We start from the raw sequence: 25,797 nt of genomic DNA, 5'->3' as shown, positions 1-25,797 counted from the left end.
TCCTTGCAGATTTGATGGTGTGGTGGTAGTATTGTTGCCTCACAGCTATAGGTTTTCTGGTTTGATTCTTGGTTGGGGTGGCTTCTGTGTGGAGTCTGCATCTCCTCCCTGTGTTTGTGTGGATTTGCTCTGGTGCCCTGCCATTTTACAAAGACGTGTCTGCAGTATTAATCCCTGCGTCTCTGCTGAAAATTGTTTTTGTTCTGTCCGCAGTAAAATTGACCGGCATTTGAATTTCAGACTTCAGGTTTCTGAATGTTTAATTCCTTGCAGATTTGATGGTGCAGTGGTAGTATTGTTGCCTCACAGCTATAGGTTTTCTGGTTTGATTCTTGGTTGGGGTGGCTTCTGTGTGGAGTCTGCATCTCCTCCCTGTGTTTGTGTGGATTTGCTCTGGTGCCCTGCCATTTTACAAAGACGTGTCTGCAGTATTAATCCCTGCGCCTCTGCTGAAAATTGTTTTTGTTCTGTCCGCAGTAAAATTGACCAGCATTTGAATTTCAAACTTCATGTTCTTCAGAATACATAGTGGCACAACCTTTTTTTCTAGCAATTTTCTAAGTTTATAAGATGAATATTTTAAATTTGTCCCTATTTTTGGGACTGTATTCCCCCATTATTGGCTTTATCCAGGTTTTTGTGCTAAGGTTGACAGCTATGGCAAGAACTGAATTCACTGAATATGGACTGTAGAATTGGTGCACTGTAGAATTGTGCATATTTACTGATAATGGTGGACTGTAGAATTGTGCATATTTACTAATAATGGTGGACTGTGGAATTGTGCATATTTACTAATAATGGTGGACTGTAGAATTGTGTATATTTACTAATAATGGTGGACTGTGGAAGTCTGAGTAGACTTTTTTATGATAAATGTTCTCAACTGGGCAGTTTTGCAATTATGGGTGCATATGTTTTGTTTCATTGCTTACTGGAAAAATGTTCAAAACAAATTTAAAACACCCTCTAACAAGTGTACTGTATTGTACAAGGAATATAATTAATTTTAGTACAATGAGGAAGGTGTATCAAAGAGCACATGTATGTTTCATATGCAAGGGGCCTATGATTCGAAAACAGCCCAAAATTAATCTTTATCTGCCACTGGCAAAATGTATTTTCTTTGAATGTGGGTTTCAATGCTGTTTCAATGAATGTGAGTTTCAAGGGCAGAGAAGTTTTAATGCTAAGTTTTCATTGTGAGACTGCATTGCTTTGTTTAACAGATGACTTAATGTTTGTGCTGTAAAATACAAAATAAAACTTTCAAATGAAGTCCAATCATTGAAGTAAAGCAGTATGCACATCAGTGTTTATGGTAAATGGAGTGAAATAGCCAAGTAATGGTTCATTGGAATGGCTGCAGAGGCTCCATTCAACCATTATTTTGTCAGGGGGGGGGGGGGCAGCAAACTCAGACAGGCCCAGCTGAACTATACCTCCCAACTGTCCAGATTTTCAAAGAATGACTAGATTTTTGCTTCTTATTTTTGGTTTGTTGTTCATAAAATTTGTAGTTTTAATTCCTAAATGATTTGCCAGAAGTCACTCAATAATAAGTTTCAGACTTCATAACCTTCATAAAAATGCATGTTAAAGTAAGAGCCGTTCTATCAACTGTCTCAATTTATACAAGAGCAATTTTTAGTACTGTTTATATGTGCCCCCAATATATTTGGCCTTGTTCAGATTTACTGCATTAACAGGTTGAGAGGTACATGCAAATAAATTGCTTTATAGAATTAGGCATAGTCAACCTCTCAACTGTCCCCAATTTTTGGCTCAAAATGTTGCTCTTCCCCCTAATAATCCCTCCACAAAATAGCAATTTTGGAAGAAAACATGGAGAGTTTACAATTAAGAAATAACTGTAATAATCAAAGTTATAGATTACTTGAAATGCATGTAGATTCTTTTATTTTGTCAGCTGCTCAAGGTAGCAGTATTAATATTAAAGTGTCCCTTCTTTGACAGGTAGCAGCTGTATTGTGTGTCTATTTTATATTTTTGCATCACATTTTTGGTCCATTTTTCATAAAATTGTTTTTTTTTTGGCAAATTAGTGACAAATCACTAAAGACTGAAGTTAGAAAATGACAGACATTTGAGTTTCAGATTTTATACCCTTCAGAAAATTCATACTAATGCAAGACCTATTCTATTATCTTTCTAAGTTTATTAGAGCAATATTTAAAAAATTTCCTTATTGTTGTGCCTTTGTCCCACTTCTGTGTATGGCTTTGTCCAGATTTCTTGCTCTTGAGGTTGAGAGGTATGACAAATGTGTCAGGGCCATCACAGTCAGCCAGAGAGATTTCAAATTGTGACATGCTTGTTGCACCCCACTCCCCCATGTAGTGACTCTGGATGTGTCCAAGCAAGGTAAGGAGTAGTTGTATCTACCTTGGATGGGGAGGACACACTGCATAAGTACTACAGTGGCTTTTCATCTGTCCTTGATTTTGCAGAATGTTCTGGTTTCTGTCATATTTTTGTACTGTTGATTTATGCTTATTACTCAGATTTATGCTTATTACTCAAAGTGCCTGTTGCTCTGTGTTTAAGTAGCAATGCTTTAATGACCATAAGGTAAGCTTGCCTGACATCGTAAGATGCAAGTAAGCTTTAATAAGCATACTGTTAAAGAATTGCCAACATTGAAAGTCTTTCTGTTGTTGCCATGCAGAGAATACTTGACTAGATAATGTATAAGCCTTGGGTATTAAAGGACAGGATTCCATTATTTTAGAAAGCTCATTACACTTGTTGGAGACTTCCAGTCATCTCTACAGACTTTACCCGTAAACTAAACAGAATGCCAATCATGTGTGGTCCATAACCTGTACAGTAATCCTTTAAGCAATGTATCTTGAGCTTGTTTCTTGTTTGCTTTTCATTTTTTACTTTTATCATGTTTTCCCCATGAAACAAGTTGTCAGGCAGCAGGTCTTTTGGATAAGAAACATTTTTACAAGTGGGGGCATCACATAGATTTCTACTTTCAGCATGTTGCTTGGTACTTTAATAAAGCTGAATATATTATAATTAGAACTGCAGTGCAAGGAGAAGTGGTTTGAGTTGAGTGCTTCTGGTTTTTCTTATACTTGATTTTGACTGGCATTCCAGTAATGTATTTAAAAAGTAATTTATTTTTTCATGCCTCACAACCTTTTGTTTCCATCTAGATATTTAGTAAGCTGTCATGCAGCCAATGCATTGAAATATTTTTATTCTTCTACACTTATTTTTGTCTTGATTGGACTTTCATAATGATGGTTTGCCACCCAGGGCAGCGTATTTAATTAAAGTTATTTTTTTGTGGTTGTGTGCATAGCTCCTCCCCTTTATGGTTGACCACACCCCTCCCCTTTGACCCCACCCATTCAGCGTCTCCTGCAGCCCCCCTGTGATTTGAAGTCACCAGCCGCCACTGAAGGCATATATGTTGTTCCAAGATGTAGGGGCATTGTTTACATGCTCCAAATTTTTGAGTACCTCTGCGGTCTTTATAATTTAAATGGTGCTCAAAAAAGTATTTAAAATTCCATGCTGTCTTAAAAACAAAATAGAGTTTCCCACCAGGTATCTTAAAATCTCATCAATCACCTTTAAAATATCCTGAATATTATAAAGAATATTTTTAATTTTATTTGAACAAGAATTAAAGGTGAGAACCAGTGAATTATCATAATCATTTCTATCCTGAATGTTCAATGTCTCCTTCACTTCATGGGGTTTGTGCACAAGTCCTAACAAGGGGACATATCCAGTACCCCAACCTTTAACAACAACATCTTTGATGCTATTTAAAAAAAGCAGGGTGGACAGTTTCTATCAAGAGACATACCATCCATTTTTTTGACTTCAGTCAAAAAAAATTATAAATTCAGAGCACATCATCACTGCCTTTCCCAGTTGCCCTTAAAATATTCTTTTTGGTATGATATGGGTGGCAACTTTTAAAACTCAAATAACAATTAGAAAATAGGGAGTTCCTATAAAACTTTAAACCAAAGCATCCTATACCATCATTCTTGTATATGGTTACATCTAGGAAATCCACACTACCTCTCGAGTGGGTATGAGTAAATTTCAGAAATTACATTGTTTTGTTAATATATGTCAGTAATTCTTCAATTTTCAAGTCAGTACCCTTACATAAAATAAATATATCATCCAAAAAGTGACAGTATATATACCAATAATTACTGTACTCAGAATTTAATACATGTTGTTTCTCCCAGCTATACATAACTACATTACCAAATATATTGGAACCCTAGCCACCCCCTTTGTTTGCCAAAAAAAAACTCAACCTCAAAAAATATGTAGTTGTTAGTCAAAACAAGCTCCATAATGTCAACAATAAATTAATATTCCCATCCTCCAAGTCTGTGAGTTCCACAGTAGCAAAGTAGAATAGCTGGAGACCATTTGTCATGAGGGATGCTCAAAAATAAATCCACAACATCTATTGTAGAAAAAGTATCCTGTATGTTGAAAAAATGTGGTTGGATCTTTGTAAGAAAATCCCAGAAAATCTCATAAAACATGCTGTACATTATTCAAAAACCCCTTCAATATCTGATCTACAAAGCTAGCTAAAGTATATGTATTCAAATTTTAACCTGAGACAATGAATCTATAAAGGGGTGAAATGACATCTTTATGGATCTTAGAAAAAAAAAAAAGCTGCGAGTACACCAATAAGTACTGCCACCAATACGAGTGAATAATTGAAATAAAACAGTTCGGCTGTTGATACAAACTAACGGCTTTATTGATACAAACTAATGGCTTAAAAAAAACAGGTACAAAAAAAAAAAAGATAAAACTATATATTGACATGAGTTGAGCGCTTTTACCCAGTGAGCAATTTTCCAATCAATAAAAATTATGACAACACCTTTTTTCTTACTATTGATGTGATATATTTATTTGCTTGCATCCCTAAAGACAAAGGACTAGAAGCATTCAACAGTAGTATTACCAAGTATTCTAATATGCAATGGGACGCAATTTGTTTATTAGATGAAATGATGTCCATTGTATTAGATAACAATTTTATATATTTTAAAGGTGAGCATTACTAGAGGGGTAGCGATGGGAGCCGCCTGTGCTCCCATTTATGCTAATCTCATGATGCTCTATTGGGAAGACACTATATTATTTACAAGTGAATACTACCAATATATCAAATATTATTCTATGTTCTTGGATGACATTTATATTTTATGGGAAGCTAAGTTACATAAATTGGAATCCTTTTTAAACTTTTTAAATAGGAGTAGTAAATACTTAAAATTTACACATTTGTACAATAAAACAGGATTACCTTATTTAGACACCTACATACAATACCAAGGGCAATATTAAACTCTACTATATACAGGAAAAATACTTTTTCTAATAATTATTTGGAATATACAAGCTGCCACCCACAGAAATTGAAGAAAAATGCATTTAAGGGACAATGTGTACGTGCAGCACGTATGACGTCAGATGATGAATATTTGTTAGTAGAATTGGATTTTATTAAGAAATTATTTATACAGAGAGGATACCCGATTAATATGTTGGATGAAACTATCCAATATATTATCCAAGCAAGAAACACTAGGTATAAACCCTTGTTAGGTAGTAAGTATATTTTAGTTGAACAACGGAGTAATACATTACAAGTTAATGGAAATCCAAACATCAGTAATAATATAGAAACTTTTCATAGATCTTGTATAATACAGTTCAATATGGCTGCAGATTTTATTAAAAAAATTATAAACAATTATTGGTATGTTATATCTAATGACATTCTTTTATCAAAAATTGTGGGTAGCAAACCAAATGTTACTTATAAAATGGGGAGAAACATCAAACAAATAGTGGAGTATAAGCAAAGTGAAATAAAAGGGGAAAAGCTGGCTACCTGTTGGACCAAAAAATGTGGCTCCTGTAATCAATGTAAATTTATTTCCGAAGAGAGGTATATACATTTAGACAATGGACATAAAAGTGTAGTAAAAAGTAAGACAGGAAATTGTAACAGCAAGATGGTAGTATATTTGAGTAAATGTCAAAAATGCTCTGGTGTTTATGTAGGTAAAACTGAGAGAAATCTTAGAAAGAGGATTTACGATCATATATATTGTATCAAGACCAGAGATAAAAATAATGCACTTTACAGACACATTGATAGGGAAGGTGTCGACCATCAATTTAAATTTACTATTTTGGAAGTGATAATCTTATTAAGTTATAAGGAAACTTGGTGGCAAATTTATTTAGATGCCACAACTCCCCCGGGGTTAAATGAATATATGTCAATAAAATCTTTCTTGGTACCATTTTAATCATTTTAACAGTAAAATAGTAGTACTAAAATAGATCATATTTTGTATATTTATATATTAATATATTTATCATTATATTTATGCAATAGTATTTAATTAGAATTTATAACAATAGTATGAGAATTAATATTATTTATTATTCATTACATTAATTAATTATTACTATATTAATTTAATATGTATTACTATTTATTATCAGATTACATTATTTCACTTTATTACTACATCATACAACATATTAAGCTAGTATTTATACATATTTGCCTAGTTCTTTGACGCTTTATGCAATATGAACTTTGTTTTATTTATTTATTTATATTTAGTGTTATACACTTGACTTAATGAATATTTTATTGTATTTTCATATATGTTTTTACACAGTATTTATTATGGGATTTTGAATGGAAATCAATGGAGGTTGCCGCAACAGTTTTGAACTTGTGTCATTGTCATTTTAAATATTCAATTTTCAGATTGGCACCAAAAATAGGCATAAAACAGCTTACAATGTAACTAGTGAATTAGTTCTGATGAAGCCCAGATACACTGGGTGAAAGCGCTCAACTCATGTCAATATATAGTTTTATCTTTTTTCTTTTTTGTACCTGTTTTTTTTTAAGCCATTAGTTTGTATCAATAAAGCCTTTAGTTTGCATCAACAGCCGAACTGTTTTATTCTAATTATTCACTCGTATTGGTGGCAGTACTTATTGGTGTACTCGCAGCGTTTTTTTTCTGAGTTTCGTTTATCTTTATGGATCTTGGTGATCGCAAAGACAGTTGAAACCAGCGGGTGTTTATTAAGTAAAAGCTTAGACATCAGGTGTAATCACTCCTTGTAACACTTGATTTGGGGGTGGCTGAATGTCAGTCTCAGTGTCAGATTCAACCTCTGCACTCCCTGACTGTGCTTCTGTTTGGCTACCATTATCATCAAAGTCTCCCAATACTCTGACATCAGGTGGTAAGAGGCCTACATTTCCACTGTCAGGATCATCTGTGATAGTAAGCAATAAACACAGGAATGAAATTAATGCCTACACTAAAATTTAATGTTAAGATAACAAAGTAACAAGTAACACTGGTGCCACTATCACAGATGGTGCAGAAATTCACACTCTCATGACATACACCTCATACATATAGATAAATGCATATTTCTGACAAATGGTCATCAATAATCAAATTAAAATGTTTGCCTTCTCATCTGCAGATGAATCCATGCTTACTAGGCAGGATGTTCTTGGAAGAATTAAAGTAAGGTTAGGACACAATCATCACAGTTGCAATAACACAGGGGGACAGTGAATACACAGTTTTTGCCTATATGTCCATTAACAATACTTTTAACTGAAACTTGGCTGACACGTCCACCCAAAGCCAGTGTGTAATGAACAAAAATGTGTTGTTAACTCTATCTATTGCAGCTGAAAGCCCACCAGGTGTAGCATCTCTAAGCCACTGAGGACCTGATCGCTTTGCCCCCCCCCCCCCACTTGTATGAGCAAGGAATCCTCTCACTCCAGCTAAAAGCAAGGAAAACTCTAACCAGCAATCATCCAAAAATAGACTGCAGCCTCAGGTTTAATTCCAGGAACCTTGTTGTTGCCACTTGTGTAGTAGCCACTGAGGACCTGATTGCTTTGGGCCCCCCACTTGTGTGAGCAAGGAATCCTCTCGCTCCAGCTAAAAGCAAAGAAAACTCTAACCAGCAATCATCCAAAAATAGACTGCAGCCCCAGGTTTAACTACAGGAACCTTGTTGTTGCCACTTGTGTAGTAGCCACTGAGGACCTGATCGCTTTGCCACCCCCCTTACTTGTGTGAGCAAGGAATCCTCTCAGTCCAGCTAAAAGTAAAAAAAACCCTAACCAGCAATCATCCATAAATAGACTGCAGCCCCAGATTTAACTCCCAGAACCTTGTTGTTGCCACTTGTGTAGTAGCCACTGAGGACCTGATCACTTTGGGCCCCCCCCCCACTTGTGTGAGCAAGGAATCCTCTCACTCCAGCCAAAAGCAAAGAAAACTCTAACCAACAGTCATCCAAAAATAGACTGCAGCCCCAGGTTTAACTCCAGGAACCTTGTTGTTGCCACTTGTGTAGCAGCCACTGATGACCTGATCGCTTTGGGCCCCCCCACTTGTGCGAGCAAGGAATCCTCTCACTCCAGCCAAAAGCAAAGAAAACTCTAACCAGCAATCATCCAAAAATAGACTGCAGCCCCAGGTTTAACTCAAGGAACTTTGTTGTTGCCGCTTGTGTAGTGTAGGTGCCAGCTTTTGTGACTACTGTTCTGCCTTGTTAAAATCTGTTACAGTCAACTAGAGTGCATACCCCAGGGGCAACAGCTGCAAGCCTTCTTCCTCTTAGCCCACCCCCACCCCTTTCATCCATTTCACTGTTGATAATTTGTTGTATGTTAAGGTATTTAGCCCCTCTCAATAGTCATAGCCTTCAGTCCCTCCTCCTCAATACTTGTTCTTCACTAAATGCCAAACAGAGGTGCAACGTCTCCAGCTGTTTTTATCTTTAGCTACATTGTGTGCAGCAAACAATGAGCAAAGGGGAATACAAATATAAAAGAGAATAAAATCTGCCATTGCAGACTAGTAAGCAGCATACAACTTCTACCTGTGGTGTACTCCTACACATAGTTTTTCTTGGAGAAACCTCCCAGTCCTTGAATAAGGGTGCCTGTATGTTTACGTTGTTTCCTTGGCTGTCCTTTGATAATTAGCTAGGTTAGCAGAGTGCCTTGGAATTTCCCCTGCTACTTTAAATTCCAATTGATGGTTTCCCTCCCTTCCCACACCCCACCAAGTGATTGCTCAGGTACAACACACCAAAGGTTTTAAAAACCTTGGATGCCATATTTACTCTAATTGGAGCTGAAAGCCATCCAGTTGTAGCATATCTAGTAAGTGTCCCTGGACTAGCTGATAGAACTTAGTTCTATCTGGAAGGTGTAGACCCACTCCATTCGCTCTGCTCACTTCACTCCCCCCCACCCCCCATATCATTACCTTTATACCTATCCATACAACCACACCCCCTCACTTCCTCCCAAATCCCCCACCCCTCTACTTCCTGTCCTCATACTATCTCCCTCTTTTGCTCGTCCCTACACTTACCTACTATCCACTATCAAGGACTACTATACCTTACTCCCACCCCTTCCTCTCATCCTCTGTTGTACATCCCATAAAGTGACATGTCTCTTATAACTCAAACTATACTCTTACCTTCTCTACTCCTTATACTCTATCACCTCACCTCCTATCACTCACAATTACCTACTCCTTATGTCCATCCCTCAAACACCACTCAACTCAAGTACTACACCACAACCCTATCTACTAATTTGTCCCTCCATCCTTCCCCCACCACTCCCATTCCTAAAATAAAAAATACCCCCCTCCCATTTAAAACATAAAACAAAGTCTACTTACTCAAATTAAAACCCCATTACAAACCTCTACTTTTATCTGCTGACATTCATCCTAACTCAGGCCCTACAGACACTGCCCTGAACAACAACCCCCTTGTATCTAAACCTGCCAACCTCTGCAACCCACAAAAACAAGTACAATTCTGCTCTATCAACATCAGGAGCCTTGTAAATAAAGCTCAAGAATTCCATGCTTGGATAGTTAACTATACTCCTGACATAGTTATCCTAACTAAAACATGGTTAAAACCACACTATCTGGACAGTGAAAACATCCCTCCTGGCTATAATATCCTTAGATTAGATTGACCTAAAAGAAAAGGAGGAGGAGTCTCCATACTCTACTCCAATTTTCTCTCCCAGATCAGTCCCACACTAGACTTACTCTCCTTCTCAGCAGCTGAACTCCCACTGATCAATTTCAAACTTAACAGTTTCAACACCATAAATGTCACAGCAATCTATATTCCCCCTGATGATAATATTAACATACTTGAGAACATCCTATCTCACTTCTCACATACCATTCACAATGAAATAATTATACTGGGACATGTAAATATTGATTGGCTTACAATACAAGCTCCCAACACTACTTCCTGTATAAAACTACATGGGTTTGAGCAGCTAATCACAACCCCAACCTACATTAATAAATCTCACATACCTAGCTCTCTTCTTGACTGGATATTGGTCTCCCACCCTCATAAATGTCATAACTCCCAAACCCTTTTAAGTGTCCTTAGCGACCACTGCCCTATAACAGTTACCAGACATACTCCCCACCTTACCAAACCTAACAAATTTATTACCATCCGCTCACTTTCTCATTTCTGTCCTAACTCCTTTATTCACCAACTCTCCAAAATTAACTGGTCTTACCTCACCACTCTTCCTTTAGATGAAGCTGTCCACTCCTTCAACATTACATTCCTAAACATTCTTAACTCCCTTGCTCCTCTTCGCACAATTAGAATCAAATCTAATACTGCTCCCTGGCTCACTAAATCTACCAGAACCCTCATGAAAGACCGGGATAGGATTTGTAAAATGTAGACTAAAACTAGGACCCCTTCTCTTCTTCAGAAATATAAAGAACTCAGAAATAAAATAAAAAAAATCATCCATTTTGACAAAATAAACTTCTATGCCAATCCTCCCTCTACTCTTAAATCAGACCCAAAGAAATTCTGGAGCTCTATTAAACAGACTCTTCATCCAGGAAACCCTTCCTCTACTAACACATGTCCCAGTGCAACACCTGAAGACTCAGTCAACAAATTTAACAATCATTTTATAAACTCAATAACCTCCATAATAAATTCTCCCCCCTCCAGAAACAACACTAGCACCTCCACAAACTCTATACTTCTTCCAAACCCTCCTAACTCCTTCTCTCTAAAAGCAGTATCAACTAACTATGTAAAGGCATTACTCTCTAAACTTAAACCTTGCTCCCCATCTGTTGACAAGCTACCCTCTTACTTCCTGCTTATTGCCTCTGAACCTCTTGCCTATCCTGTATCCATCTTAATCAACCAATCTATTTCTGAATCCTATGTCCCCACTGTATGTAAGAATTTCTTTACTCTACCCATTCTCAAAGGAGGCAACTCCTCAGATATATCCAACTTCAGACCGATTGCCATACTCTCTCCACTCTCAAAAATCCTAGAAAAATGCATTCACAAGCAGGTAAAGCATTAACTTCACCAGGAAAACCTTCTCACACCCACACAGCATGGTTTCTGTCTCAAGCATAGTACAACTACTGCACTCATATCATTCATCAGTATAGTCTCCCTAGCTTGTGATAACAACAAACTTGTATCATGCCTATTCCTTGAACTTTCTAAAGCCTTTGACACTGTCTCTCACCCACTCCTAGATAAACTCACTAACTTACATTTCTCTCCCCGTACTATCTCCTGGTTCTCCAGCTATCTCTCTACCCATCAGCAATCAGTTAAATGGCTCTCTGCACTATCCTCCCCTCTCACTGTACAAATGGGAGTCCCCCAGGGGTCCATACTTGGACCACTACTCTGTAATATTTTCACCAACTTGCTCTACTCCTCTTGTCCCCAGTCATCTCTTGTGTAATATGCTGATGACTCAACTGTTATAACCATTGATGACAAACAAACTGCTCTTGTGTAATATGCTGATGACTCAACTGTTATAACCATTGCTGACAACCAAACTGACCTCCACTCAACTACCCAGGCATCCTTCCACATCATTGATTTGCTTCGTTTATAGTATGCAGTTTTTTTTGTTAGTTGATGTGACTCTGTAAACAGCGTCACACTGAGACGGAGTTTCTGCTTCCCAGCCTCCTCTCATCACCAAAGACACTGCACTGTTAGCTCTAATATGGTTACTTGCTGGAATGTGTTCGATCTATTTTAAATATGGTCTCTTCATAAACACTGCTATGCACAAGATATTTTGATGCTGTTAAATACTATCTCTCATGATATGGGTCTGTAATAATAGCGGAATGTTCATAGCGTTCTCTACATTTACGCACATGCTTGTATCATAACTGAATAAGGGTCTGTTACAGCGTCCATCACCTAATGTTTTTAGCTTAGCGCTTTCAATTCACCAAAGTCCTGAGTGGTTTAACACGGTTGTAAAACTGTATAGGGGGCTGCTATAGTGTTTAATGTGAGTTAGATTGTTTTCTTAGTTACACTTGTAAACAGCGTTTAGCGTTAATTAACTAATCGCCATTATAGAACATAGCGCTCCTATCTGTTAGCCACATCTACATAGGAATATGTTAAAAGTGTGTCTTTTTACTGCTAAAGGGCATGTTTTTTCTTAAAGATGCTTAGTTAACTATGTTAGCCACATCTACATAGGAATATGTTAAAATGTGTGTTTTTTTACTGCTAAAGGGCAAGTGTATTTTTAAAAGTGCTTAGTTACCTAATCTACTTCTGTATTTTGCAAGTTTATTCTAAAAGATGCTTAGTTAACTATGTTAGCCACATCTATATAGGAATATGTTAAAAGTGTGTTTTTTTACTGCTAAAGGGCAAGTTTATTTTTAAAAGTGCTTAGTTAACTATTCTAATTCTGTATTTAGTTGACATTTAAAGTAACTTCTTGTTCTCCCTTCTACATCTCTCTCTCCCACCCAGAATACTTTCCCCCTTTTTATCGGGACCAAGCTACATCTAATCTAGGACTCCTGGCCCTACTGGCGGAGTCAAACTGTGTCCAGAACTGTGTCCACTACCTACATCCAGACAGTAATCTTGTCTATCGTCCTATACCTAAAGGAAGGACTGTCTAAGTATGTAAAGCCTAGATATTACCCTATACTCTGTAACTGCGTGCCTAGCCTACCAACCTGCCCAGGACTACCAGCAGCCAGCACCAGTCCCCATTATCTTTCGAACCAGACCCTCTTTCCTACGCTGCCATTTTACCCTTACTCTTTCACTATCTCTCCTCCCTTAATACAGCTTTGCTCTTCTTACTTCCATTCCTGCTCTACTCCCACTACCTCCCTCCACAAACCTGCTTCTAACTTTTGCCTACTACACAGCTCCCTTGTTGTTATACTTCCTCCCTCGCTCTACCTCTGATAAGCTTACTGGTTTTCCTGCCTTCTACCTCGAGCTTTACACTATTACACACATTTTCCTTTCCCTGGCCTATCTATCTCCCTTTGAGATCTGTCTACTGTACATCTGCTTATAGCACACTCAATTTTCTTCTTACTAGTCACACTATCACTGTCTCACTTACCTGCTTCTTTTACCTGGCTGATTGTTTCCTCTCTGCACTTTTCTACTCCTTTGGCTCTTCCCGCTCCGTTCGCCCTGCGGGCTCACTCCGCTCCCCTCCCTGCCCCCAAATGCCACCCGCCCCTGCAGCCTCTACATTTATCGCCACATAGCCACACCCTCCACAATCTGAACCTCTTCCTCTCTCCACCCACTCATCAACGATCTCCACCCTCACCCACCCACTACCTCTCTGACCATATACCTTAAAATAATACAGTCTCTTACTCAACTCAACATGTCCTACACACACCTCCCACTCCTTCTACTAACTGTATTAACTTCTCTCTCCTCTACCTATATCATAACCTAATATGAGCGACCTCTAAGTTCCACTGTTAGCTTCCTACATAAACACACCCTAACTACCCCCCCAACTATACTCACTAACTATCTCTGTCCCATATACAACAACTCATATCTTGAACCAAAATACCATCATCTCTCACATATTAAATACCTTATTCACACACTCTCAAAACACATCTACTACTATAAGCCCTCACTCAAACAAAGTTTGTCATTAAGGGATGGGGACATACACCCTAATCCAGGCACTGGAACCCCTGTACTTCCCCTTAATTCACTACATAGGAAATCTATGTCTACACCACACACCTCATCTCCCAAATCTCTCTATAGCACATCTTAATATCCGTAGCATTTGCAACAAAGTTCCGGCTCTTCATGCCCTACTAGAAGTCCAACAATTTGACATTCTCTGCCTTACCGAAACCTGGCTTAAACCCACTATAAAAGACAATGAAATTATCCCCCCTGGCTATAACATCCTAAGACAAGACCGTCCTAAAAAAAAAGGGGGCGGAGTAGCCATACTCTACAAAACTGGACTAGAAGTATGTAAAGCTAGTTATACCCCTCCAAATGACACTAATAGTGAAATTATTATAGCCAAACTCTCCCTCAATCCACACAAAACTATAAATATTATCTGTGCTTATCTTCCCCCAGGCAACAATCCTCCATTATTAGAAGGCCTACTTAACTGGTTCTCAACCACTCTCCCTCAAGAAACTATATTATTAGGCGACTTCAACATTGATTGGAACGTATGCAAACAAAAGAATCCATCTACCCATATTAACCTCCATGGATTCCATCAAACCATTAATTCAACAACTAGAACAAATAAAATCAATAATAAAGAAACCATACTAGACTGGATCCTGACAAATAGCCCCCAACAAAAATATTCAACAGGAACCCTCCCAGATGACCTTAGTGACCACTCACTAACATACATTATCAGGCACAAAACACATCTAGCAAAACCTCCCCTCATCCAATTGTCTCGCAGCAAAAAACATTTTGACCCCCATCAGTTTCAATATGAACTTAGCCTAGTCAACTGGTCACCTCTACAAACCCTGCCATTAGACAACGCTGTTAACCACTTTAACCATACCTTTCTTACCATTCTTGATCATCATGCCCCCACGCGCTCTATACGCATGAAATCCAGGACAGCACAATGGCTTACAAGTAACACTAAACAACTTATAATTAGTAGGAACAAAGCCTGGTCTAAATGGTGAACCACTAAAGACTCACTTGACCACCTTAATTTCAAACAAAAAAGAAACATGACCAAACTAGCTATCATACAAGATAAAAAAAAACTTTTACACCCAGTTACAGAGTTCCTCCGAACATCAACCACAAAATTCTGGATTTCTATAAACACACTACTATCCCCCGGCAAAGTTGAAACTCCCAGCCCACTAGGCTCCCACCCCGACTCTCCCTTACATACTGCAAATGCTTTCAATAACTTCTTTACTTCTACAATACTTAATCTAGCCAATCAACAAAGCCCTGACCCTGCTCTACTAGGTAACCCTAACTGCACCCCGCCACCATTTCATCTTAAACCCATACCCACCTCCTATATTCTTTACCTACTTCAAAAACTTAAACCTTCTACGCCCTCAGCCGACAAAATACCTGCAGAATATCTCCAGCTAGGAGCTAAAGCTATTGCCTACCCGATCTCTATACTAATTAACAGAACCATAAAAAAAAGTACTATACCTTCACTTTGGAAAATCTCCCACATCATCCCTCTCTTTAAAGGGGGTGATTCTTTTGAATACTCTAACTACCGCCCTATTGCGCTGCTATCTCCTATAGCAAAAATAATGGAGAAATGCATCCACAAACAGCTACTTAATCACCTCCTATACAATAATCTCCTAGCAAACTGCCAACATGGATTTCGTCCCTACCATAGCACCACCACAGCCTTACTATCCTTTACTGACTCCATTAATAATAACCGAAATAACAATCTTCTTTCATCAGCCTTCTTTGTAGATCTGTCAAAAGCTTTTGACATGGTGAATCACCAACTACTCTTACATCGCTTAAAATCTCTTTCTCTTGATAGCATTGCCTTAAACTGGTTTACTTCCTATCTTCAAAATAGGAAACAAGCAGTGTTATGGAACAACAATCTTTCGGAGCTTTTACCCACCTCTCTAGGAGTCCCTCAGGGCTCCATCCTAGGTCCTCTTTTATTTTCCATCTTTATTAACGACCTACACCTTGTCACCCCTCTAACTACTTGTATTCAATATGCTGATGATACCACCATCATTTGTTCTGCCTCCAACCAAAACGACCTACACTACCTTACCCAAAAAACTTTTACTAACATAGAGCAATGGTTCTCTAATCACTGTCTTCTTCTTAACCCTAAGAAAACTAAACTTCTCCTCTTCTCACCTACAACACCAATCCCCCTCTATTAACTTGTCTCTTACTTCTAACAATGGCACCCTTATCTCCCCTGACCAAACAACCAAACTCTTAGGCATAACTATTGACAACCAACTTAAATTTGACTTTCATATTAACTCAATCATAAAAGCAACTAATAGAAAATTAGGTTCTCTTTACAGAATCAAATAATTCTTAACTCCAGAAGCTAGAACTACCATAGCCAGAACACATCTTACTCTACACTACTATATGCTTCCCCTATATATACTAACCTTTCTAAATGTAACATCAATAAGCTTACATCAACCTACAATAACATTGCCAGATTTGCCACTGCCTCCCCATACAAAACACATCATTGCAGAAACCTCCACTACCTAGAATGGCTAGAGCTACCCCACCTAATTCTATACTATCAGCTCTCTATAGCCCAGAAAGCCCTTCACCACCCTGATAATACACCTATGCTCTCCACCCTTATAAAGCCCTACAACAACCTAAAAAACCTTCGCTCGTCTAGTAAAATACTGATTCAAACCTCTCTATCTAAGAACACTGCAGGTGACTCTATATTTTCCAACTCAGTTGGTAAAATATGGAATCAACTTCCTCCCGACCTGACAACCCAAACCTCCATCTCTGTTTAAAACTAAACTTAAACACTATCTAACCAACCACTGGCTATGCTCCTGCAACAACCCAAGCTGATCTTTCTGCTCCTCACATTTCCTGCATATGTCTTGCTTTCTCCCAGCTCTAAGCTTTTAGTGTTCTCAATTTTACTAGAAATGCTCTCTCTAAACTTGTATCTATACCCTTCCCTATATTCTACTGCTAACTTCTAAACTCCCTATTGTATCCTATCTTATTCTACCCATTCCAATACTCGAGTAAAAGCTTTATTTCCTATTACCTTTCTGTACTTTCCTCTTATTGTCATTCAAATGCCCTAAGTATTTTGTGCTTGAAATTCCTTTATACTGTGTACATACTTTTCATGCTTTATTTTTGAATTTGTGTTTATATTTTTCATGCTTGTAATGCCTTATGTTTTGTATATATACTGTTTGTATCATGTGTTAGATAGTGGAGCTTTTCTCCTCGGGCCTCCACTGAAAATGGACATGTATCCAGTTGGACTAGCCCGGTTAACAAATGTAAAATAAATAAATAAATAAATAAATTGAGACTTGACTTAATGATAACAAACTAATACTTAATCCAAAAAAAAACTAAGCTCCTACTCTTCCTCCCTAAAAAACATCACCACACTCAAAAGTACATTTACCACCTTATCCTGCAACAACACTATCATCTCAGCTGAATCTAGTACTAAATTGCTAGGTGTTACAATAGATGATCAGCTTAGGTTTGATCTCCATATTAATAACTTGGTAAAAAGAGCTCATCAGAAACCTGAACACCTTTTCCGTAGCAAGAAATATTTAACTAACACCGCCCGAATAACTCTCTCCCAGGCTTTATTATTCCCAACACTACTGTACAGCTGCCACATATTCACAAACCTAAATTCTACACTTATTTCCAAGCTTGAAACTACCTATAATAAGATTGCCAGATTTGCAGCTAACCAAACCTACAAGTCACACCACTGCTTAGCACTACAGCAACTAGACTGGCTAGAATTCCCTCAGCTGCTCCAACTATACCAACTACAAATCATCCACTCTATCCTCTATCTACCCTCCTTCTGCCCCAGCCTGTCCACTATCAAATCCAAATATTCCCCTGCTAGGATGCTACGCAGCTCAAATCAAGAATTATTAGACATCTACAAACCCAAAACCAAAATAGGCTGCCTTCTCTATAACTATAACTCAGCTACATCCTGGAATCAACTCCCCTTGGAAATAAAATCCCTCCAGCATAGCCAAAGTTTTAAATTAGCCACAAGGAAATACCTAAAAACAAAATGGTCTTGCCACTGTAGCCAACCACCCTGAAACCACCATCCTTTCGCCTGTTTCACCACCTCACTCTTCATGTATCTCTAACACTATTCCCCTGCCTCTTCTACCGCTTCCCTTCCTCTGTCTCCAACCACTCTTAATTCTTACAGTCTCAAAACAACCTACCTGTCTAGTCTGTCTCCTATACTCTACCTCCCCTACATCTCCTACTAGCCATTCTTACTTTCCTTTCTTGTTTCCAAACTCCTATACAACTAGATCCTTCCCACGTTAAATAAGCATATGCCTAACTATTAACTCATTTTGCTCTAAGCAGCTTAAATAATATTGTAACTAGTCACATTTTCTTCTGCTAATTGTTTAAAACCTCATTTGTGACAACCCGCATACTTGTCTGTCAATTGTTAATACTCTGTATAATTGAATTGCCTGAGGATCTTTTTTTCTCTCCATGTCTCTGCTTGTAAGATCCTATAGCTGATTGTTACTACTATGCTACTAAAATTTAATAAATTTTTTTCTAGTCCTGAGGAGCTTTTCTCCCCAGGTCTCTGCTGAAAATGAGCCAAAAGCTCAGCCAGACTAACCCAGTTAACAAATGTAAAATAAATAAAAATAAATAAATCATAGGATCATAGGAGGTTAATAGACTAATGTCCCCAGGGCCCTTGCAAGCCTAGCCAAGTTCAAGCCATGTTCCCAAGGGTGTCTGGTTCAAGCAGACACTAAAATCAGCACCGATTGCCCCTGTCCAAGTGGGACAAGGTGGAAACCCTGGAATTAATTTCAAGTTACCCATACAATCATCCACAATGCACTTAAATAGAGCCAATGAGGGGCTTTGTTTAACATGAAGAGGAAGCTTGTACCAAAGGTGGGACAAACTCTGTGAGACAAATCTGTCTGTCCAGAAAGTTCTGTTGATGTCAAATACCAGGCTAAGGTCCTTTGAGTGAGTGACCCTTGTGCCATTTGACTTGCGAATGTGCAGTATTTCCATCAAAGCTGGGTCAGAGATTGATGTATATACAAGACACAGGTCACCTCTGAGCAGTCTGTATGACACAGACTAAAGTGACAATGGTTTCAGTCTGTCCACATAAGACAGATCTTGAAGACCCAGAATTTTCTTTGTAAGGAACCTTTGTGGTCTCTCCAATTGCTGCATGTGTTTGGAAAGGACATACCAAAGGGAGCATTGTACTCCATTATAGACCTGATGAGGGAAGAGTTCAGGGGAGATATAACCTCTTTTTTTCTGGAGGCAATGCCCTTACTTATGATATGTGCAATATAAAATGCCCTTCTTTCCACTGTGGCAACATGGTGATTGAAGTTAAGGTTGCTGTTATCCTGTGTGCCCAGATCTCTTACCACTGACTGTGTGCTTAGGGCATTGCCATTGATGTGGTAGGTTGCAGCAACATCACCCTTGCTGAAGGGGATGATAATGCATTTTGTTGCATTAAGTTTAAGGCCATGACTTTGGCACCAGTCATTAGTCTGCATAAGACCTTTTTTCAGGATGTTGACTTCGCTAGTGGATTCAATGATTGCTCCCAGTTTCTAGTCATCAGCAAACTTTGTTAGCCACAGTCTTTTAGTTTTAGTCTGTAATTCAGAGAAGTAGATTCAAAACAGTAGGGGTCCCAGAACTGATCCTTGTGAAACACTACTGGTTATGGGTCTACTAGAGGAGGTGGAGACTACTATTTTCACCATATGAATTCTATCAGTGAGCCAGTTTGCAACCCACCTGACAATATATGGGTTGATACCCAGCTGGGTGAGTTTATGAATGATGCCTGAGTGGGGAATTGTGTCAAAGGCCTTGGCTAAGTCTAGGTTGGCTATATGCACAGAATTGCCCTCGTCTAGGACTCTGGTGACTGTCTTGAAGAAGTCCCCCAAGTTTAACAGGCATGATCTCCCAATGACAAAGCCAAAGTGTATGGGGTCAAGCATTTGGAGATTTCTTATATCTTTGTCAATAAGTTCCATGATGATTCATTCCATGGCCTTGCAGATAAGGCTGGTCAAGCTAATGGGTCTATAGTTCCTGGGGTCCATGGATGCTCCCCCTTTGTGCAAACTGATGACGGTAGTTGTTTTCCACTCCACTGGGATGAAGTCAGTGCTTAGGCTATGATTGAAAAGCATGCTCAATGGTGATGCCAATTTCTGTTTTAATGCATGTAGAACACAGCCTGGGATGTTGTCTGGTCCCATAGACGCTGTGTTTTTGGCCTTGGAGAGGGCATTTAAGACCTGCTCCACAGAGATACTAGGTGGGGGACAGGTGTTTGGGATGCTTTGGGGTATATGTGGTGGAGACAGGGGCATAAAGTTTGTTTTCACTGAACCTGTAAGCCAGCAGGTTAGCTATATCCACAGGTTCTATAATTGTAGTACCATTAACTATGAGTTCAGCATAAAGCTGGACCTTAACCTTTGAGGTTATGGCATAGGCGCCGAAAGCTGTTGAAGACTAGGGGGTTGGAGGGTGAGAGTGGCACTTGGTGATCTAAAAAAGGCAATTTTTTGTAACTATTTACTACCACAACATAGGTTCACTTGGAAGACATTTTAAGCTTAGCCAATTCCCTCTTGGTGCTTGAATTAACATTTTCTGATTGGTCTGACCTATCCCATGGCTGATAATTGTACATTATCCCTCGTGAGAATAATGGTGATCATACCATAGATAATTTGAGGGGACCCATGCAAGGGATGCAGCATCTAGGAACTGCCTCTATCCATTAGTGGCATGAGGGGCAATCCCGGAGCACATTTTTTATTACCCATCCTTAGATCCAAGTTACATTTGAATATGGACGAATGAGCTTTGTTTTATTTTTATGAATAGTTTGTTCTGGAAAAGTGGTAGTCTCTGTGATATATATCCATCTCTCCACGACATTCAGTTTAGATACCTGGACTGAGTATTTCTGATGTCATTTGACTTGCTGATGTTCAATAGGCCCATCTGTATTAGATCAGAGGATGTCTTACTTGCCAGACATGTCACCTCTAAGCACTCTGTAGGATACTGAGTATAGTAATAAATCTTTGAGGGGATCCATGCAAGACCTATTGTTTAGGACTTGCATCCTTTTAGTAAGGTATCCCTGAAGGTATTCCAATTGTTGCATGGGGCCGTACAGATACATGCCAAAGTGGGCATTATACAAAATGATTGACCTAATGAGAGCTTTGTAAAGGGGACAACAACATCTCTAGATCTATTCACAATCAATTTGTTTATAAGCTGTGCAATATAGAAAGGCTTTCTTATGACTTTGGGCACATGTTGGTCAAAAGTTAGGTCACTGTACACACAAGTTCAAAAATGCCAAACAATTGGGTCAGTTCTCAGAGGGCATTGTCATGATTTTGACACCAGTTATTATTTGGAACAAACCTTCCTGCATGATGGTTAAGTAATTTGGGGATTCAATAACTACTCCTAGCTTGCAGTCATCTCAGACTTAGCCATCCAAAGCCCTTTGGTATTTCCTTTAACATTTGAGATGTATATGCCAAACAGAAAAAGTCTCAGCACCAATCCCTGGGGGACTCCATTGGTGACTGCTCTCTTCCCCTATTTTGATCTCCTGTATCCTGTGAGCAAGTTGGCAATCCAGCTAGTGATGCAAGTGTTTGCTCCTACATTATTCATCTTTTGTACTACACCTGAGTAGGGGGTTGTGTCAAAAGGCCTGGCCAGGTCAAGGTAATGTGATGTGAACTGTTTTACCTTCATCTTTTGTTTTGTAATAAGAGTAAAGCTTAACATTTGTCCATGATTTTGAACCTTTCACACTTTCCTCTGGGCTGTTTTCAAACTAATTTTTAAGGTCATATATGTATTCTTTGATTCACCTTCCTGATCGTATTAATTTATATTCCTTGTACAATACAGTGCCAGTTGTTAGAATGTGTTTTAAATTTGTAGTTTTGTACAGTCTTCTAGCAAACAATGAAACAAAATGTATTAACCAGTAATGACAAAACTACCCATTTAAGAAAATTTCAACCATAAAAGGCCACTCAGACGTCTGTCATTACAATCCACCAACATCAGTAAATATGCAAAATGTCTGCAGAAGTAAGTCACCTAAATAATTCCACATTAAAGGGATCTCATACTCAGATATACAGAGGTTGCTGCTAGGAAACAACTTTATATTTCATTGTTTCATCTGCAAATAAAGTGACTGTTACACTTGAAGAATAAATTGCCTATGTTACATTAAAAATGATAAGCTACTAATATTGCAATAGGGAATGGATGGCAAACTGATAAAAGATTCATAGTTACTAGGTAACTCCTCCAAAGGAGGACATTCATATGACTGCAGCATCCACTCTGTTAAAATACAGCACAGTACAGCAATACATCTTCATACTGTGGGAATAGAACCAACAGTCTTTTGCACCAAAGGTAAGGCTACTACCTGTTGTGCTACTAATAATGCGAACAGGCTTGGAATAAGCAGTGCTAAACTTCTCTTCCCTGAAGCTCTCAGCTCCTTGTAAAAGTTGTGATTTATTTAACATTTGTTTACCAGGAAAGTCCAACTTGGAACAAAGCCAATTTTCAGTAGAGGCCCAGAAAGAAATTCTCCAGACACATGTCTTTGTAATATGGGAGAAAATCCACACAGGGAAGATGTACAGATTCCACACAGCAGGCACCCCAGCCAAGAACCCAACCAGCAAATTTATTGCTGTAAGGCAACAGCACTACCACTTAACTATCCACTTGACACAACTAAACTTCTCAATTTCACAGCTGAAGAAACCTGGAAAAAGTCAAAATTTATTGGGGGGGGGGCAAAGGCCCAAAACCAGGGACCCATTTTAAATATTGCTTGTATAATCTTAGAAAGTTGCTAAAGTAGTGTTTTGTGTTACTATGTGTTTCCAAAGATTTTTCCGAAAACCATACCCATTTTAAGAGTAACAGAGCAAAAGTATAAGCCAAATATTCTGTGAAAGTCTAGACAGTTGAGAGCTATAGATGGAGTTTGTTGATTCACAAGTGGCAGTGTGGGTAGAGCATTTAAACTGCTGTACCTAACATACAAGGTTTGAGCCTGGGTAATTCTAATCACCAGCAACCCCAAATGCGCTAAGTAATGACTCCTGCAATTCATCCTTTTTAAACCCATTGTCCCTACTACTACTACTATTACTACTGGAACTGTCTGGTATCCTTCTTCCACATTGCCCTCATTTCTGGGTATCTCTCTGTACATAAGAGACTGTAGTCACTGGGTGCAGTTATTTTAATGATCAATGCTACTTTTGTCTTCTTTTCATGGACTACTATATCTGTTTTTTCTCGCATCTACTTTTTTAACTGTTGGTAATGGGTGATCCAGTGGGATATAAACTTCATTATTTTCTATAATGCTTTGTGGCTCATGTTTCCAGTGTTTTTCAGCAACTTCAATACCATATTATGAATAGTTATTCAGTATGGTCAAGGTTATGATAAGAAAACATGAGGATGACTACCAGAAGGATCTTATAAATGCATACATTGTTCTTCCTGGTCAGGCAGCTGAAATTAAATCATTTCATTCATACTGTGATTTTACTATAAAATATGAGCTCTCCATTAGCTTGGGAAGACAGAAGTTTTTTTTTTACTTGGTCTCCCGTGATTGTGTTTTTAAATAAAGAATTTTTTTGCTTTGCTAAAATCTAAGTTTTGTGTCTTTCCTTAACATGAACAAAGTGCTGACTGAGAAAACTGGCGTAACTTGTTTACTTCTGCACACCCTGATATACTCATGATCAATGGCCACCAGTAGACAAGAAGAAAGGATAGTGTCAGCAACAAGAGAGTCCCTGAACTCATCTGTACAGACCCCCCCACACACACACGTATATGCACACATAGATCAGTTCTGCTCATGCAAAGAAATGAATTTACCTAGCAGATGTTAACCAAAGACAAATAAGTTTGTTTCATCCATAGATCAGTACTAGGTTAACTGACCTTATGGGCCATTTTAAGCCTAGCCAATTGCCCCATATAAGAATTAAACCCCATACATTGTGTCTGTAAGGTAAACACCTTAACCATTACACCAACCTCCCAGGACATAACTACAGGTCAGAAAAAAAACTTGAACTGTTATACCAACCCTTTTTCATATGTACTTATTAACCAGATAGCCCCACTGGGCACAAATCCCCATTCACAGGGGTGACGTAAGAGCAACAGCTGATAAGTGATTTGTTTATGGTCATACAGCAGGGTGAGGGAATCAAACCCTGCAACACAAAAACTACAGCTTGTGGCATTAACCTCTACACCAGCTGCCCAACACTAACACTAGTCTATTATTGTAAATGACTATATCACAAAAAATGCAAAATAACAACAGATTCTGATCAGTAACTTTTAGCCCGAATGATCTACTCTAGACAACTCAATTTCCAGAGTGCCTTGAGAATGGCTAAACACATAACCGGCTTGAGGAAAAAAAAGCTTAACTAATTTGGGTGATTAAAAAAAGTAAAACTAGTAAAAAGGCATACTATATCAAAAATCAACCAAATAGTCTTAATTTCAACAACCACAATAAATCTACACTTAATCATAGCATACTTGTGGTAAAATAAAAGATTTAGTTTAATCGTAACTATGGTAAACTGTCTTGTCCTGTCTCTTACTGTACAGCTATAGGAAAATGTATTTATTTATTCATTTGCATTTATTTTCTGGGAAGAGCATGGATTTCCGTGGACCTTTTGCAGGCTCAGCCTGGGAGCGGTGCCTGGTTAAGTGACTTGCTCAGTCACTCAATTAGGCAACAGAGGCTGAGGGAATCAAACCTTGCAGTACTAATTAATTATATAAACAAGTATGCAAAACTATAATGAGCATTAGTTTTACCAAAATTAAAATCACAAAACTAGTTACTAACTAGCTTGAAAAATGCATGATGAAAATGAAATAAGGCTATATCTTATTATTATTTACGTTTTTACCAGAGGTAGCATTCCTACTACCAGTAATCTGGCTATAAAAACAAACTGTTTTAAAATTAATATACCCTACTCATTCTATTAAATTTCATGGGATCTTTTAAACCTATCTTAATTTGCTGCCAACCTAGGAAGAGGATGCCTTGGTTTAATGTCTCATCAAAAAACAGCTACACTACATTGCAACATGAATCCAAGCAGCTGCTGTTTGGCTAAAACCCTCAGGCTTCTAATCTTTCTCACATAAAAGGAAAATGTACTACCTGTTGAGTCACTGAAATATATAAAAGACACAAAATCCGGCTTCACTGTGCAACTCCCTAAGAGATACAATGAGGCAGAATGTAGATTCACATCATTACAATGCTGGGTGCAGGTGAATATTAAAGTGGTTGGGGACTACAAAACAGCTTTTAGTGCTGTCAAGTAGAACTCACTTACCTTTACAGTTCTTTAAAATCAGAATTTCCCTACAAGACACTTTTGACAGTTCCTAGATGGAGGGAGGGGG

Source organism: Protopterus annectens, chromosome 5.part0, assembly GCF_019279795.1.
Source record: "Protopterus annectens isolate FY-2018-M chromosome 5.part0, PAN1.0, whole genome shotgun sequence".
NCBI lineage: Eukaryota > Metazoa > Chordata > Ceratodontiformes > Protopteridae > Protopterus > Protopterus annectens.
The sequence above is the reverse complement of the archived record's forward strand: the minus strand, read 5'-3'. Positions refer to the sequence as shown.